Source organism: Notolepis coatsorum, assembly GCF_963971535.1.
Source record: "Notolepis coatsorum genome assembly, chromosome: 10".
Classification (NCBI taxonomy): Eukaryota; Metazoa; Chordata; class Actinopteri; order Aulopiformes; family Paralepididae; genus Notolepis; species Notolepis coatsorum.
Genome location: NC_140174.1, coordinates 95,679,536 through 95,690,031, shown reverse-complemented (window position 1 = coordinate 95,690,031; position 10,496 = coordinate 95,679,536).

Sequence of the window (10,496 nt, the reverse complement as noted above, 5' to 3'; positions counted from 1 at the left end):
GGGTTGAGTTCTCTAATGACCTGGTAGCATTGGGACCACTTTGGCTGTTGTAGTGGAAAATGTATGGTTACTATACCATACAATTGTATGGGGAGTGCAGTACTGTATTGGATATGATGCTGCTTGGTGTTCAATCAATATATATATATACATTTGATTATTTTTAATATAGTGTGCATTTCTCCAGACCCCTCTTGGCAGGGCCACGTCTATACTTTCCACAAGCAAGTTGTCCTTCCGCGTTGCTCTGATTGGCCACTGACCTACGCTAGTTTTTTGCCCCTACGCAATAATAATAATGAGCAGCGTAGAAATAATAATAATGCGAGAGCGAGCCTCGTAGAAATAATAATAATGCGAGAGCAAGCCGTATGAGAGAAATAATAATAATTAGCAGCGTAGAAATAATAATAATGCGAGAGCGAGCCTCGTAGAAATAATAATAATGCGAGAACGAGCCTCGCACACGCACGCTGAAATGGGTATCGTAGAACATGACATATTAGTCGCATGACATCTGATTTATTTGTGCCAATACTAAAGATTAGGGACAAACGCATGCAATTGGCACAAGTGTAAATCATGGATTAGTCGCTGAGTTTTAACATTGGCCCGTGTAGCTCAACTCGTTTGTCAGCTGGCTGTGGAGCCTGTGGTCACAAGTTCAAATCACTCTTAGTTCAATTTTTTCAATTGAAATAACGTATTGTATTGTTTTCATCTCTCTATATTAACGTGATTCCATCAACACAACATAAATGTTCAAAACACGACTTCATTAATGCTTATCTCTGCTCTGTTTACGTTGGGTGGACGAGCAGTGAGTTTTAATATTGAGCACGCCATAAGTAGGTAATATGCTCTTGCGCGTGATGCGACTTTGGGCTTCATTATTCAGCCACAGGCAGGAGTTTTTAGATCACAGGCTGGTCATGCATAATCTCGCCCACCAGACTCTTCTACCGAATTGACTAGGTCGCGCAAGTCAATCAATAGATTACACTTTCTGTAGGCCTAACACTCACCTACTCATTCTGTTGTGACACAACATGACATGTTAGGGTTGTCACCTTCCGTGATCATGTTTGAACCAATGTGTAAAAAATCTGTTTTAGATTAGGCTGTAAAAATCTGTTCTATAGGCTATATTTAGTCTAGTTTATTAGACAAAGCATTTAAAAAATACTTTGATGAGTCTACATCAATAGCATTAACCATACATTGTCAAGGTTGACAGAATAAAGTCTATATCAACTTATTGCCATCATGGACCAATAACAGAACAGAATGAAGTCGTGTTTTGAACATTTATGTTGTGTTGATGGAATCACGTTAATATAGAGAGATGAAAACAATACAATACGTTATTTCAATTGAAAAAGTGATTTGAACTTGTGACCATAGGCTGCACAGCCAGCTGACGAACGATTTGAGCTACGCGGGCCAATGTTAAAACTGAGTGACTAATCCATGATTTACACTTGTGCCAATTGCATGCGTTTGTCCCTAATCTTCAGTATTGGCACTAATAAATCAGATGTCATGCGACTAATATGTCATGTTCTACAATACCCATTTCAGCGTGCGTGTGTGTGAGTCTCGCATTATTATAATTTCTACGCTGCTCATTATTATTATTTCTCTCATACCGGCGTGGGGACAAAAAACTAGCGTAGGTCAGTGGCCAATCAGCAATGCGGAAGGACAACTTGCTTGTGGAAAGTATAGACGCGGCAGGGCCTGAGGTGTGACCAGCTATAGCTATACCCCTCCCCTATACACACACAAAATCAGACCAAAAACAATAACAAGGTTGTTGTTTGAGTTATTTGATGACATTACAGATTCTACCTTTATGCTTTGGAGCTAAATGCAAACAAAAACATAAAATATAGGCGGCTAAGTGGCAAGGCGCTCGCCACTAACGCAGGAGATGCTGGGTTTGAGCCCAGCTCTCTGCGTTGCTACCGGCTTGGCTGGTCGTTCCAACTAACACAATTGGCAGTGTTAGGGGTGGGAAAGCCGGTGGGTGGGGATTGGAAGTTGTGGACAGCGACTCCTACAGGTCGGTTGGTGTGCCTGTACAGCAGAATCAGGAAGTATCGGGGGCAGCGTGAGCCTCCCACGCGTTACTACTCGCCACTGAGAGATTGCGCTGTTCAGGTGAAAAGATGCGACAGCTGCCTCCTCGTGTACCGGAGGGGACACGTGATGCAAGGCTTGGTCCTCACTGCAGCCGACCAGTGGGAGGCATAGTCTAGTAACGTTCGAGACAGGGGAGGGGAGAATTGAAGGGAGAATTGGTGAGGCGAAATGGACCTATCTCAAACCCTGCCCTCTTTTCTTGATCCTCCAATCACAGCTGTCGCTTACCTCGGACTTCCGTTTGTCCGAGGTAAGCGACAGCTGTGATTGGAGGATCAAGAAAAGGGGCACGGTTTGAGATAGGTCTATTGGGGATGGGAGAAAAATAGAAAATAAGGAGAAAAAGTGGATAAAAAAAAAAGATATATATATATAATAGCCAATTAAAGGGTTGCTGGGTGGTCTGAACATGACATGCAATGCTTTCCCTGGATATCACAGTTTAAATACTAAAGTCAACATTTTGGTAATTTTCACAAGTATACAGATAGGCTACCCCACCTGCCTGAAGAAGTCCACTATTATCCCTGTACCCAAAAAATCCAAGCCTGCTTGCCTCAACGACTACCGCCCTGTAGCTCTCACCTCCATAGCCATGAAGTGCTTTGAGAAGCTAGTAAAGGGCTACATCTGCTCCTCCCTCCCCATCAACATGGACCCCCTGCAATTTGCATACCGCCCCAACAGGTCCACGGAGGACGCCATATCCCATGTGCTGCACACAGCAGCATCACACCTGGACAAGAGGCAGGGGAACTATGTGAGAATGCTATTCATCGACTACAGCTCGGCATTCAATACCATAGTCCCCTCCATACTCATAGCCAAGCTCAGGGACCTGGGCTTGGGCTATGACCTCTGCCAGTGGGTCTTGGACTTCCTGACTGGCAGACCCCAGGTGGTGAGAGCAGGCAACTGCACCTCCTCATCCATCACCCTCAACATAGGGGCCCCCCAGGGCTGTGTTCTGAGTCCCCTCCTCTACTCCCTGTACACACACGACTGTGTGGCTCAGCGGAGTAGCAATACAATCGTCAAATTTGCTGACGACACAGTGGTGGTGGGCCTGATCTCTGCCAACGACGAGAGGGCCTACCTGGAAGAGGTCAAGGTCCTGGCGGGATGGTGCCAGGAAAACAGCCTCTCCCTGAACGTCAGCAAAACAAAGGAGATGATTGTGGACTTCAGGAGGTCGGGGGTCAAGGACTACAGCCCCCTCAGCATCGACGGGGCACCGGTTGAGAGAGTCAACAGCTTCAAGTACCTCGGAGCCTACATATCCGAGGACTTGACATGGACCACACACATTAACAGTGTGGTGAAGAAGGCACGACAACGCCTCTACTTCCTCAGGCGCCTAAGGAAGTTCCAAGTCAGCCAGAAGATCCTTAAGAACTTCTACTCATGTACAATAGAGAGCATCTTGACCGGCAACATCACCTCCTGGTTTGGGAATAGCACTGCAAAAGACCGAAGCAGACTACAAAGAGTGACACGTGCAGCCGAACGCACAATTGGAGGGGGGCTCCCCACCCTCCAGAACATTTACTACAAGCGTTGCAAGGGCAAGGCTAAGAGAATCATTAAAGACTCCAGTCACCCGAACAACTGCCTCTTTGAACTGCTGCGGTCAGGCAAGCGATACCGGAGTCTCAAGGCGAGCACAGAAAGACTCAGAAGTAGCTTCTATCCCCAGGCCATCAGGCTGCTAAACGAACAATGAATGAACACTACACAACAACAACCACCAAACGCACATAGCACACACATCCACACGCACACACTCACTTTAAACAAACACACTGTAGCACCCACTCCACACACTTTATAGCACACACCCACTTTAAACAAACACACTGTAGCACCCACTCCCCACACTTTATATTTATGGATGAAGGATTGCACTACAACTCGTACACCTTACTGTAAATTGTACCTAAAATTGTACCTCATCCCATTTCTGCTTTGCACTAGATAGTACTGTACATTAGTACACTGCATAGTATTGTGTATTGTATATTATATGGTAACTCAGAACATTGTACATATGTCTATACCGAACACTGTGACCTCATTTTCTTCTTCTAAATTCATGCTATATTATGTTATTATGTTATTTGATACTATCTTGTCTAGCACAGTCTCTGGAGCGTAACAGTAAGAAGCATTTTGTATGAAAGTATTCTGTACTTCTGTATGACAACTATTAAAGAACTTGAAGAACTTGAACTAAACGTATAATATGCAAGCAGGGCCCATGGGTTAAGAAAAGTGACTGGATCCCAGTCACTTTTGACAACCTAGGATGGCTTAGAGTAGACGACAGAGTACAGCAACTTGCAATGGGCCTGGTCTACAAGATACACTACGCGACCAAGGTACCCATGTACATGTCAAAATACTTCCCAAAGGTCAGTGAATACCACGATCACAACACCAGAGGGAGCTCCACAAATCATGTAAAACCCAGATTCGGCTCAAACAAGGGACTAAACACGTTTCGCAATTATGCCACATCAATGTGGAACGCCCTGCCTAAAGCTGTAAAGGAATGTGAATCACTACCCACCTTCAAAAACACTCTCAAAAAACACCTACGTGAGACTGCAATTCGAAACTGGCCCCTACAAATGTCCTAACCTAGTTGTACAGTAAATGACCAAGTAAGGCTTTGTCAATATTCCAATGTACAGTGTAAAATGTGTGTGTCCCCTACCCAACCCCCCCCCCCACCTCCAATGTACAGCCCTCACCCAACCCACCCAACCCCACCCCACCAACCTCCTCCAATGTACAGTTTCTATGCCAAATGTATATACACTCCTTTTCTGGACACTTTTGTATCACAAACAGTACTGTATTTGCAAATCTGATATGTCATAAATGTATAGATGTAGCAGTACTGTCTATCTGTATGTCATGTATGTCATATATGTTATGATGAATTGAAAATGGGGGACCCTGGTGTAAACAAGACGAAAGTCTTTCTCTGGTCTGCATCCCCTTAACAATTGTATGTATTGAGATGTACTGTACTGTACCCATTCTGCAATCTGTTAATACATTTTTCAATCAATCAATCAATCAATCAATCAATCAATCCAGACCCTGGCTTGAATCGTGGTCAACAGCGCCCTCTTCTGTCTCTTTTCTTTTCAATTTCAACCCATGCCATTGTGAATTGGCCGTTGGAAATTCCGGGGATTCCACTGATTATAGACTATACAATTATTTTGTTTAAACAAGTCTAGGTTTGCCTAGTTATCACCAGGGTTATTATTGTTTTGTATTTTTCATTCGTTTTTATTAATTTCGTTTTTCGTTTTCGTTTCAGTTAGTTTCCAGAGTGGGTTTTCCAGCTTCAGTTTAGATTCACTGAGTAGCCTACAGAGTAGGCCTACTATCAATGCGATATTTTTATGCAGTGCAGTTTTTTGCACCGGAAAGTCTTTATAGTGGTTGCCCTTTTCTTGCCAGTGTTTGCAATTTGTGGGAAGTATATGTCTCTGATGTCTTAGTATAGTGGGCAGGTTGTTAAGTGTAGCTCGGTTTCCACCTCATCTTGGTCTGTCTTCTCTTGGGAGCCATGTCTGCCTATTGCGGCCTTTTTCGATTGTGAGGCTGTGCACGCTGAGTCTGTACCCAGGGCCGTAGCTGTAGATTGTGGGCCCCATGAAAGAATGTATCTGTAGGCCCCCAGTGAATGCGAGTGCGCGTAAGCGCGAAAGCAAAAATAAATTTGGCCATTTATTTATTGATGAAAACGCATAATATGGTTTTTACCTATACATTCGGATCAGCAGTTCAGCACCTGCACTGTTGGTGGGTGAGCCTAGTAAAGGATGTCGCATTGCATTCATCTTCAATGAATGGACCAATGCAATAGTCTACCAAAGCCCCCCCTCTCTCTCTATATATATCTCACACACACACACTTCAGAAACAAACATAGTATCAATGAGAGCATCAATAAATACACCTGAGTGATGTCTACAAAAAAAAAAACTAAAAAACTAAAACTAAAAAAATCTGCCTCCCCCCCGTGCTGGGCCTTTGGAATCATCCTAAACTACCCCCCCCCCCAGCTACGCCCCTGTCTGTACCTAGTCAAGGATCTCCTTAGTTTTGGATTGGTCACAGTGCTCAGGTTGGTATGCTGCCACTGTCTACCATCTGTTTAGGGACAAATAGCATTCCAATTTGCTCTGGTTTTGGGGTGATTATTTCCATTGTGTCAGATCGTTTTCTTTTTGTTTTCTTATGAGATTAGTCCTGTCTGGTGGCCCTGCGTGTGTTTGTGAGCAGAGTCCCAGAACCAGCTGGCTGAGCGAGCATCTCTCTAGGGTGAGGGCTTTGTTATGGAGTGGGTCTGGGTCACTTTCTTTTAGGCGATTATTAAATGTAAATGCTCTCTTTTGGATTTTGATTAGTGGGTATCTTCCTATCTTTCGCCTCTCCCTCTCTCCTTTTCCTGCACATTCCATATCTCCATACCTTGTATTGTATTGTATAGTTTATAATATAGATTGTTGTGTACAAATAATCTACTATGGTTGAGGAACCGGAAAAAAACAAGCATCTCGCGTTTTTCTGAATCTATGTACATTTAAAAATGTGACAATAAAATAATCTGAATCTCAATCCACCTCTTATCCCTCCTACTCTTAGATTTGAATCTAATCTATTAAATTTAGTCTTGTAAGAATAATCTTGAGTGATATCAATTTTATTTTTCACATGTTCAGGAAGCCCCGCCATGAAGCAGGGCATCAAAAAATTGGTTTATACTCGTAATGTTCCTCTCCACGGAAATCTTTAGTAAAAGGCGAAAGATTTATGCGATCTGAAGAGAAACCAGAGTGAACTGAGGACCTTCTTCTTCTTCTTATTTGAATTTCCGGCAGAGTAGACGCATCGAGGCGTATTACTGCCCTCCGCAATTCTTTTTATGGGCTCTTCTTCTTCTCCTTCTTCTCCTTCTTCACCTTCTTTTTCTTCTTCTACTGGACCCCGTCATCAACTACATTGTCCATTGGAGTGCAGCTACTGCTGCTACTTCCTGTCTGAGCCCCCCTCCGCGGGACCCTCCTTGCCCCCTGCTATCTTATCCCGGGCTGCTTTGTCCCTCGCAGCCTTGTCCCTCGCAGCCCCCTCAGCCAATTCTTTACACACCTCCTTCCAGTCCAGACCTTCCAATCCCAGATGTTGAACCGCTATCCTAACAATCATCTTCACCATCTCTGTTCTACCCGTAACCTCTGCCATACCAGTAACTACCCCTGCCACGAAGGCCACAATACCTAATTTCTCCTCCCTTCCCCTGTCTCTTTCCACCTGCTCTACCCTCACTGCCAAATGCCCTCCTTCAACCCCCTGCACCCTTTCTTGGCTCCCCTGTCCTGCCCTGCTAACCGCCCCAGCATACGTCAACTTACCCTCCCTTCTCTCTCTCCGATCCGCGACCTGCTTCATCATCACCTCGCACCCCCGAAACGCTACACTGTGCTCCCCACCACAACTACAGCACCTCGGCTTCACTCCCTCTCCACATTTCCCATATTCATGTTCCCCGCCACACCTAGCGCACCTCATCCCCTTCATACACGTGGTAGCTATATGGCCAAACCCCTGGCACCTATAGCACCTAAGAGGATTATGAACAAATTCCCTAACCCTATACATCCTACGCCCTACTAATACCTCCCTAGGAACAACCCCACCCTCAAACGTAATCACTACCGTCCCCGTCACTGCCCTCTCCGCTCCCCTCTTCATCCTTGCTGCACTCTTAACTATGCCATTACGCCTGTCCTCCTTTAGCTCTTCCACCAGCTTCGACCGGTACCCCAACTATCACCCCCTTAAATCGCCCCCCCCCTCTTCTCCCCTACTCTCGCCACCTTACTTATACCCACCCCCCCCCCCAATGCTCTGCATCTTCGTAGCGGGGCGACCATATTATCCAGCGTACTACTCTCAGTTAGGCTTTACAACATACAACTAAGTGTAACTATTCTTTGTCGCTCGTTCAGAGACCATTTAACCGTAATCTGACAAGCCGTGTCAACATCCAATATATACATATGTGTACAGTATATATAATGAAACGCTGTTTGTTGAAAGTTAACTTTATATTTAATTTGTTTAACGTATGCACGTGCAATGCATGGTGGGGATTATTGCAAACAGGAACGCCTTTAGACCGGCACATCCGGGTCCTTCGCCAAGCAAATGTAAGGAACGGTCAACGCGTCACTGTGTTTGTTTGATTGATTGATTGATTGAAAATTGTATTAACAGATTGCAGAATGGGTACAGTACAGTACAGCTCAATACACACAATTGTTAAGGGGATGCAGACCAGAGAAAGACTTTCGTCTTGTTTACATCAGGGTCCCCCATTTTCAATTCATAACATTTATGACATACACGGCATACAGATATACAGTAGGCCTACTGTTACATCCAGACATTTATGACATACAATATATACAAATATACAGTACTGTTTATTTACAGACAGAGTTTCTATAAGAGAATATATACATTTGAGGGGAAGGAAACTGTACACTGGGGGGGTTGGGTGGGTGGGGGGGTTTGGACATTTGGGGCCAGTTTCGAATTGCGGCCTCCCGTGGGTGCTTTTTTAGAGCGGTTTTGAAGTGTGTAGGGATTCACAAAATGTTACGGCTGTGGGTAGGGCGTTCCACATTGTTGTGGCATAATTGCTAAATGTGTTTAGTCCCTTGTTTGTGCCGAATCTGGGTTGCACAAGATTTGTGGAACTCCCTCTGGTGTTGTGGGCGTGGTATTCACTGACCTTTGGGAAGTATTTCGACATGTACATGGGTACCTGTGTGGTGTAGTGTATCTTGTAGACCAGGCCCATTGCCTCAGTGTGCCTAGAAGCTGTACTGTACTGTATGTCACTGAGCAGGATATTCAGCATTCATTCACCAATGAGAGGTAGGTTGTTAGAATATTGCAAGTTTTATGCTAATATAAGACTATCCATAAAAGTATCTACAGTATATATAATCTACCATATCTATAATCTACCTATCTATCCATCTATAATTCCATATTGTAAATGACTTAAACAGTGCAGTGCCTACAATGTACTTATATACTGTGTTAAAACTAATTCTATGTGAATTGAATATATGACTATGTGTGCCTATGCAGGAATGCCATACATTCCCGTGGACCTATACAACAGGCACCTGTTGTGTTCTAATAATGTTGAGCTCAGTTGTAATCCAATCCTACCTAACTGACCAATACCTTCTTTATTTGGTCTTGTGTCAGTCTTGTTTCTCTGATCCTATTTCTGAAAATGCATTTCGGTTGGCTAATTAACGACATAAAAACGACATTCTACTTTCTGCTCCGGGCAGAATCTAGAATGTCTGCCCATTGAAATGACCACATTTCAACATATTGTATACCTGTCTAACATATTTGATTAACTTAGATGTTCAACCTTTCATTATTGATTATGATAACTATGACAATTTGGATATTGAATATAGTCAGATATTTGAGACAATTTGGGTGAAGGCTGGATTATTTTATCATTTATGAGTGAAGATTATTTCATAATTAGGATGGAATACCTTACAGTTTCAAAGATAGTTTCTCCGGTTGACATAATCAGGTGCTGAGGCCTTTGGCTGAAACTGGTTGCAACTAGAACATTTGGTTTTCTTTTAGGGATGTTTTTAACTCGTAATTAAATACAAATTTAACAAAGGTGGTGCTGGCAACTCCTTTATTATCTGTACCTTTCTCGGACACTTAAATAATTAAGATAGCAGTGGGAAATATGGCATTATCAGGTGCCAAGCACACAGAAAATATACTACAATATAAGTGAAAATACTACAATGTAGACATCTCAATCGCAATGAAACTAATGCAGCAATGCTTGCTTGTGTTGACACATTTGACCAAATTGTTATTTTACTTTAGTTCGTTTTGTAAGTACACAATCAGTTCATTTTAGTTTTGTTTCCTAGACTAGTTTTTAGTCTAGTTTTTCGAGAACAGAAAACGAAACTAAGCGACGGACGGAAAACGAATCTTAGGGGGGCGGGGCTGTCCGGGCTGACGTTCGATATAAACACTGATCAGCTGTAGCTTCACAGAGTACAGAGCGAGGACTTGTGGTCGTTTCCAGTACGTTACTCTTCAGATATATATATATATAAAACACCTTTTGTAAATCTAAAGAACAAACAAAAAAGGTAAGCCAATTTACATGATTTCTAATTAATTGGTGTTGACTGTCCAGACGGAGGGAATACTTTACTTTATAAAGTATATTTATTACCACGACACATGGCTTAATT